General features: G+C 43.1%; 1 long non-coding RNA gene across 1 annotated transcript; it reads left to right on the top strand.

The window, feature by feature from the left end:
- The first annotated feature begins 1,345 nt into the window (after positions 1-1,345).
- On the top strand, positions 1,346-4,039 carry LOC149356021 (uncharacterized). The gene is made up of 3 exons (XR_016289787.1): positions 1,346-1,404; positions 2,199-2,325; positions 3,997-4,039. It is a non-coding gene; the product is annotated as an uncharacterized LOC149356021 (long non-coding RNA).
- The last annotated feature ends 3,197 nt before the right edge of the window (positions 4,040-7,236 follow it).

Genomic DNA, 7,236 nt, shown 5'->3' with positions numbered 1-7,236 from the left:
TGCCGGTTAAAACATGCATGGATGGAGGAGAAGGGATTGTTTCTACCATGGGATGCTGAGCTTGTGTCACAAACCAGAGTCAATAGAACACGTCTTTGATTGCTGGGATGCGTAGCTCTTTTGGGACGTGCTCCAGCGTACAATAAAGAAAGACTTACCCTTGACGCCGTATGGGATACGCTTCCTGGACGTTGAGCCGGATCTTTATAAATATAATGTAATTTTCCTGCTTGGCCTGCACAGTATTTGGCGAAGCAGTATGGCTGTACGATCGACACTGTGATGAAGATGCGCGTTCTGTCCGCGATTGCTTCAAAGAAAACATATAAGCTACGTGAAGTGTACAAGGAGCTATGTTTTGGAGATGAAGTTATCGAGTTGATGGGAGAGTTGTGTTCCCTGAAACAGTTTTGATTTTCTCACGCGAGTGAAACACATGTCCGCTCTTGATGTTTGAGAGTGCAGCGCAGAACATCTGTTTATGATCTGTTGTAGTCTGTCAAAACAGGCAAGAAAGACAAAAATAAAAGCGTCGTGGCTGAGTGGTACGAAGCGCGCGCCTGTCTGTTGATTTTATAAGGGGCCAAGGTTCGACTCCCACTTGGCTGGGTTTTTTATTTATTAAAAAGATTTTTTTTTAAGATTCATTAGGTAGAAACACTAAACTGTCAAACTCTAATAGCTACTTAGAAAAACACAGCGCTGTTTACTTTTTTCGAAGGGAAAAGGCAGGCATACATACGATGAGTCGGATGGCATCGAGTGCAAAGCTGTCATATTTAACACTGCGAGAGCTAGATATTGTCACCTTGCTAGGTCGTTTTTGCGGTGATCTTATTCCAGTAGACAGACCTTCTTTCTTGAACCTCGCAATTGTCCGAGGGCTCACCCCGGTCATCTCGCCCACAGTCTTCTCTGGGAAACGCTTCCTTACGCGAGAGTAAACTTTGACAATCACCTGCTTGCAGTATTTCGAAATTTTCGGAGACTTCAGCTTGGAGAATAGGCGAGAAGGAGATGTTTTTGAAGCCGCAGTGGGCGAAGAAAACAAGCGAGTAGGAGATAGCGGTGCCATTTTCGCAGACTCAGAAACCGAAAGACGAAAGCAGACGACATCACCGGCCGGCCAAGCTGCGAAAACCTGATATAGGAGAAGCCGGAAAAAAAAAGAGAAAACGAAGGCACCCTGTTTTGAAGAGCATAAAAGAAGCAGGCTTTTTGCAAAATAAAACACTTTTATTATTATACTACAATATCGACCAACATTTATTTTAATTTTAAGTTCATTACTCTTTTCACTTTTGACGCACTACATTACGATGCGGACGAGGAACGCGAACAGGCACCACAGCCTTCGCTAAGAAACTCTATGGCAGAAGCTACTTCTCTCGTGTTGGACAGCAGGTGAGACACATTTCTTAGAGAAATTATGCTTGAAAATACTGACATAAAGAGTCAGCACAAGCAACTGTTGCGTTTTTACATCGCAGTGAGCTGTTAACATACGGCGTAAGACGCGCGGTGGCCGTGTGGGTGGTTTGTTTACAAATGTGAGGGAGTGGTTGAGGGCGGCATGTGGGTCCAGAGCACGAATGAATACAGCATAGAATCATTGTAAGGTGCAGTTTTAGGCCAAATTGCTGTGCAGTCTTGAAATATTTTACTGTGACAAATGCGAATACATTGTGTTGCTTGCGGTGAAGCACATTGCACCATATTTCCGTATAGTACTTGTGCAGGCGCGGCGTGGCGCGTATTTCAAATCCTGAAAGGGCTCGTATTTGTACGTTTCGGGTTGCCTGCGTTCAACTCCTATTTAAACTCAAAATGTACTGCGTGTATTTGTGTGGCAGCAAAATTGTGTTGTGGCGCGATTTCCTGTTGCAATGAAAACAACTTTTAGCGTAGTTGTGACACTTGCTGTTGGCTTGCCCGGCTACAGCTTCCGTGAGACGACGCTTCCTAAAGGAGGTAGGCCTGCGATGGGACGTTGCAAGCGACTATCGCAAGTGGACTCATGATAATCGCTTTATCGTGAACTTTTGAAACTTTTTAAGCGACGCTTGTTTACAGTCCTTATAACTTTCTTTCCATTTTACATTATGCCTAATGGCAAACACCTCGAATAAAAAAAAAGTTGACTTGTTATGTTGTTTTGATTATTCAGAATAACACATGCATGCATTAACATTCTTCAGAACACGCTGCCATGCCGTCCGGCGGCCCTTCCTACGGCAGCTACTGCTCTGTGTCGTGGTGCCAGAACAATGGCAGAACGCACAAGAAGCCAGGGACTAGTTTCTTCCGTACACGATGGTACAGCAGGTGCGTTGAGCTTTCTTATGTTTTGGATTTCTTTACGCTTACTACGTGTGCAGTAAGGGTGAAAATAAAAATCGTTTATTCACATTTATAGTGCTAGCTTCATAACAGGAAGGCTTGGGTGAAACGGCTTCTTGATTTGAGGGTAAAGTATTGTATTGTAAATTATTACTACCATGGGTTAGTAAATATTGGAGCCATTATTTCGGAATGCTTGCAGTGGCAGAGTGACTAAACATTTTTTTTTTATTTTAGATAAGCCGTAAAAACGGCAGAAAAGGATATATAAGCAGGGCTCTCAACAATATTGGCTTTGTCTGATGCGTATTATTTCAACCGGCTTAGGTGTTAATTCAAGACCCCCTCAAGAAAGCAAAGTTATGCTTTTTGGTCAGTGCCTGTGATAAGCTTGCTGCGGACCCCACAATTTTTTATTCCTTAAAGTGTGACTTTATTAACTGCCTCTGGTGCAAACATCTTGTGGTACCAAGTGTAAGAATATTGTTCAAGCAATTATGCTTACGCTAGGTACAGTCTGTCAAAAGTAACCAGGCTGCATGGCTTGCTTCTAGCTTGTGTAGTGGAGCCCCTTGTGGCTTTCATAAAGATCAAAAGGTTTTGGAAGGTAAGAAGGCCCCCAGTCCTTATGTTTAACGACCATTTCAGCTTCAGGGATGTTGTAAGAGCTCCACTGTATGAGCTAGAAGCAAACCATGCAGCCTAGTTATTTTTGACAAAGACTGTACATCATCGTCATTGCAGCATGACAGCATGGGTGCAGTACACTGGAAGAGACGACCTTCTGAGAAAGCTGGCCAGCCTACTGTATTCCACATACAGGGTTTGCAGTGACCATTTCACTGCAAAAGATTTCATGGACCCTGGCCACACGAAGCTCACAAAGCTGACCGTGCTAGTGTCTACCGTGACTACCTGCCCTTTGTCTTCTCTGTTAATACTTTCAGATTTGCCTATATTAAGGAACGGGGTGATATTTCTATCTAACCTTTCTGTACCATGCTGGCCTTGGTTTGTTATTAGAAATTAGAAATTTGTGCCAGTGACACCGAAACAACAAGTGTGGGCCAGCTGCTTCATCTAGCGGCTTTGGCTTCACTAGTGGCTAGGTTCCTTGAAATCGTTTTGAGCAGCATGCAAGCAATTCGAAATTCGTGCCAGTGAAACCGAAACAGGAAGTTTGGGCCTGTTGCTCTCACCAGCCGCTAGGTGCGCTGCAATCGACTGGGCTGCTGGGGTCTATGGGAGTGTCCTCTCTTATTCGTTCTTTCTCTATGGTCTTAGCCTGCGGCTCGCTCTCTTGCTTTCATGCTCGCTCTGCTCGCTGAAGCTGCCAATCCGATATTGCCTTGCTCAGGGGGGTGGTTACCTGCGAACATCTTGAGGTTGCAGCGCGCTATCTGCTAGAGGCTCGCACATGACCACAGTTATATGTGCCCTGAAGAACAGCAATGTTATCTGGGAATGACGACGATGGTGCTGATTTTACTGTGCAACCTGGCAGGTACATCGTTTGGAACAAAATAACTTTGTTCTTGGATAGCTGGCATTAATTTAGTGAAATTAAGCTACTGCTTATCGGAAGAAGGGATACTCTTCGTCATCGTGGTCTCCCGACAAAGTGTAAGGTATTTATTTGTCTATTTTTTCTTCCAGCTCGAAGCCACAAAGGCCGGCAACAGTTCACTGACATACACGCCTCCGAAGCAATCGTCAGTTGGTAAAGCCTCTGGTGAGTCGTGTGTACCGTGTATATAACTGCAGAGTCATGGCAACGTCATCGCACTGACCTTGTTTTTCTTGCAGATAAACAATCTTCCTCGGGTATCTTATCGCTACTACGTGTTGCTGTTCAAGCATTTAAGTAATGAGTCATTAAACCTCCGAGTCACATTGGTTAGCTCCACTTCCAGGATTGCAGTGCATCGCTATAGCACCTTACCTTGAAAGTAATTAGAAATGCTGCCGAGATTTATGTGTGTGCTTCTAAACGCGCCCTGCGTGCGGATCGAGCCTGACAAGTGTTTTCGAAAGTTTTTCCAGCTGTGCTTGACGGTAGTGCTCTCTGAATGCTGTCTTGTGCATTAATACAGCATTCAGATACATTCGCGAGTCACTGCTGTTTTATTTACATCTCGACTTACAACAGTATTCGCTTCTTATCTGTGGCACACGCACTGTGATCTTTGTATGCGAAGTTCAACCCCATGTGGATGGAATTAATCCGGAGCCCTCCGCTACGCCGGCTTTCCTCATGGCTCACGTGCAGATTCGTGACGTTACACTCCACATACCAGAACCACTTTGTTTTTTTCTCCTGTTGCGAGGTTTTGCGTGGTGGATTTTGTAGTAACTGTATAATTGGTTCAGGACAGAAGATTGCAAGGCAGACCACTGTAGTATGTGTTCAAACAATGCCCAAGCAGAACATCGTGTTCGAAAAATAGGTCTTTAATGTTGGTGGATGCCAATGAGTAAATTACTCCCTTAGTATGGATCTTAATTGAATTACACAAATGCGTGCCATATATTGAGACAGCACTCTAATAAATTTCATTTTGTGTAAATGCATTTTATGCAAAATCTATCAAGTGCCCCAGCTCCCAAGCATTCTGTGCAACCTGTTACACGTGATTGTGGTATTATGTGAAGTTTGACAACGCGAGGCTGCATGTGGGCTTTGAGAAAGCCATAGTGGGGGGCTCTGGATTAGTTTCGACCACCTGGGGTTCTACCTGCACTGACATTGCACAGCACACGGGCATGCTTGCACTTCACCTCGACCGAAACTTGGCTGCTGTGGCTGTGATTTGACTCAAAGACCTAAGGCTCACAGCGATTCCTTCTGCCAATGTTAGAGCCATCTATTGTTCCCACAAGCAGAAATATGAACAAGCAATCGTGTTTAGGTTTGTGTTTGAAACAAAAGGTGCTTTTACCAATAAGGGAAGGTGTGATCCGTGAAGTGTTTGTTGTTGCCTATAACCGTAATTTAAGGTACGGAAGCAAATGAAAGGCGATGCATAATGAAGGGTCAGAGGTTCTGGATGATAGTGCTTGAAGAATGTATACACGCAAAGAATTTGTGGTGTGGTACTTAACAGTGCAAAAATATTAACATCTAATGCTCGTGCAGCCTTGGCCAAAATTTTTTGATGCTCTAGTTATTCCATCTTGTTACCTTGCAGAAGTTGGAACATTTGTTGCATTTTTTCAGCGTTTAGCGAACTACAATGTTGCGCGTATATGCAACAAACCCCTCAGTTTCACACGAACGCATCTAAAGAGTTCGAACTTTCGTGTGTTCTGCGTATTATTGTGAGCACAACTCTTAACATTTGCTTGAATATGAAACTTGCCAATGTTAAGAGGCGACACACGTGTACAAAGTGTACATGCACGTGTCTTTATACTGTCAAGGACCTTGCTCATTAGTTAGTGTTAATTTTCTTTTTTATTTTATGTGTGTGTGTGTGTGTGCGAGAAACATCTCAACGGCAACACAGAATTGCTGCTGGGATTCTTCATAATGTACGTTGCCGTTGCCATCTAGCACACAGTGGTTATTTTTCACTCATTGGTGCAATCTCTGTTCTGCTGTGGCTTTATGCTACACTTGGGGGTTTAAACTCTGAAGGTGAAAAGACCTTACGTTGAGACAGATTTTTTTTTTCCTTTCCAAAATGGGCCTGATCCTGTGCACATGCTGAATGTTTTCTGTCACCTTCCCCTCTCCACATAAACATAGGGTCATCAGCCACCTTGGGGAAGTTTCTGGTTTCAGCCCTGACATTTTGATAATGTTAGTGGGGGATTTTATGAATTGAATTTTCTAACTTATCAGTGAGGCACCATTGTCGAGGCATTGTGGAGGGTCACTCAATGCTGCTGCCATTTTACAAAGGTCATTTTGTCCTAATGAAAAGCTGCAACCAGTGTTAGACTACAGTTTCTTCATATGGAAACACCCGCTAACAGTCCGTTCATGTCAAGCTGCTGCAACTTCCAAGAAGCCCAAATGTGTATGTACAGTAACAATGCTGTTCAACAAACGCCAAAACTGCCCACGTGCAATCAATGAATCGTTGATTACCAATGACATAGAACACAGTAGTGAGGGTTCTGCTGAGGTAAATGACAAACAGCCAGACAAGTGCACTTTTAAACAGCCATGATTTTTCAGCCGTGATACCATGTGTGTCATGCACACTGAAGGGCAGTAATTTTTACTTTTCTTTAGGTAGAAAAAATAACATGGAGTTCTTCCGGTTAATGCAAATTCCATGTACCAAAGCAGAGTTGAAGTATCAGCTTCCACAGATGCAGAAAGTATAAAACAAGGTGACTTGCTGTGAAAGTGAAGGCACGCGCAAAACAAAAAATTTTTGCCTAAGGCTGAAATATGCCTGCAACGGGAATTTTTTTCAAATGATTAGTTGACTGATGGATTTGGCTATTTGCTATCGAATTGCTGCAGGTGCTAAAGTATGTATGTACAGATTAATTGGTGTAAAACAAGAAGCATTTTAGGTTATTCATTGTTCCTTCTTATGTGTTGTGGACATATTAAAGAAGTCAGCTGACAATCTGTGTTAATTGTTCACAATAACAATTTATGTTACTGATGTTTATAAAGTGAAGTCACCTTTCTGGTGTCTTCTGCGTACCTACCTACCTACCTGGAGTATTTATGGCCCCAGGTTTCCCGCGGTTCTGCAAAAAATCGTGGATTTAAGCATTTTCGACGGGATTTTGTATTGGCAGCCAAATTCTCATTTTTTGATACAATTGTTGTTACAGACATCAGTAGGAATGACAGTATCATGGGAAAAGGACTAATTTACCTTATTTTCACAAATATAATATGAGAGGGAATTTGAGGCCCGAGGAGAATTT

Source organism: Amblyomma mixtum, chromosome 3 (assembly GCF_055824585.1).
Source record: "Amblyomma mixtum isolate Tamu chromosome 3, ASM5582458v1, whole genome shotgun sequence".
Taxonomy (NCBI): Eukaryota; Metazoa; Arthropoda; class Arachnida; order Ixodida; family Ixodidae; genus Amblyomma; species Amblyomma mixtum.
Note: the sequence above shows the minus strand (reverse complement) of the source record. Positions and strands in the feature narration are given on the sequence as shown.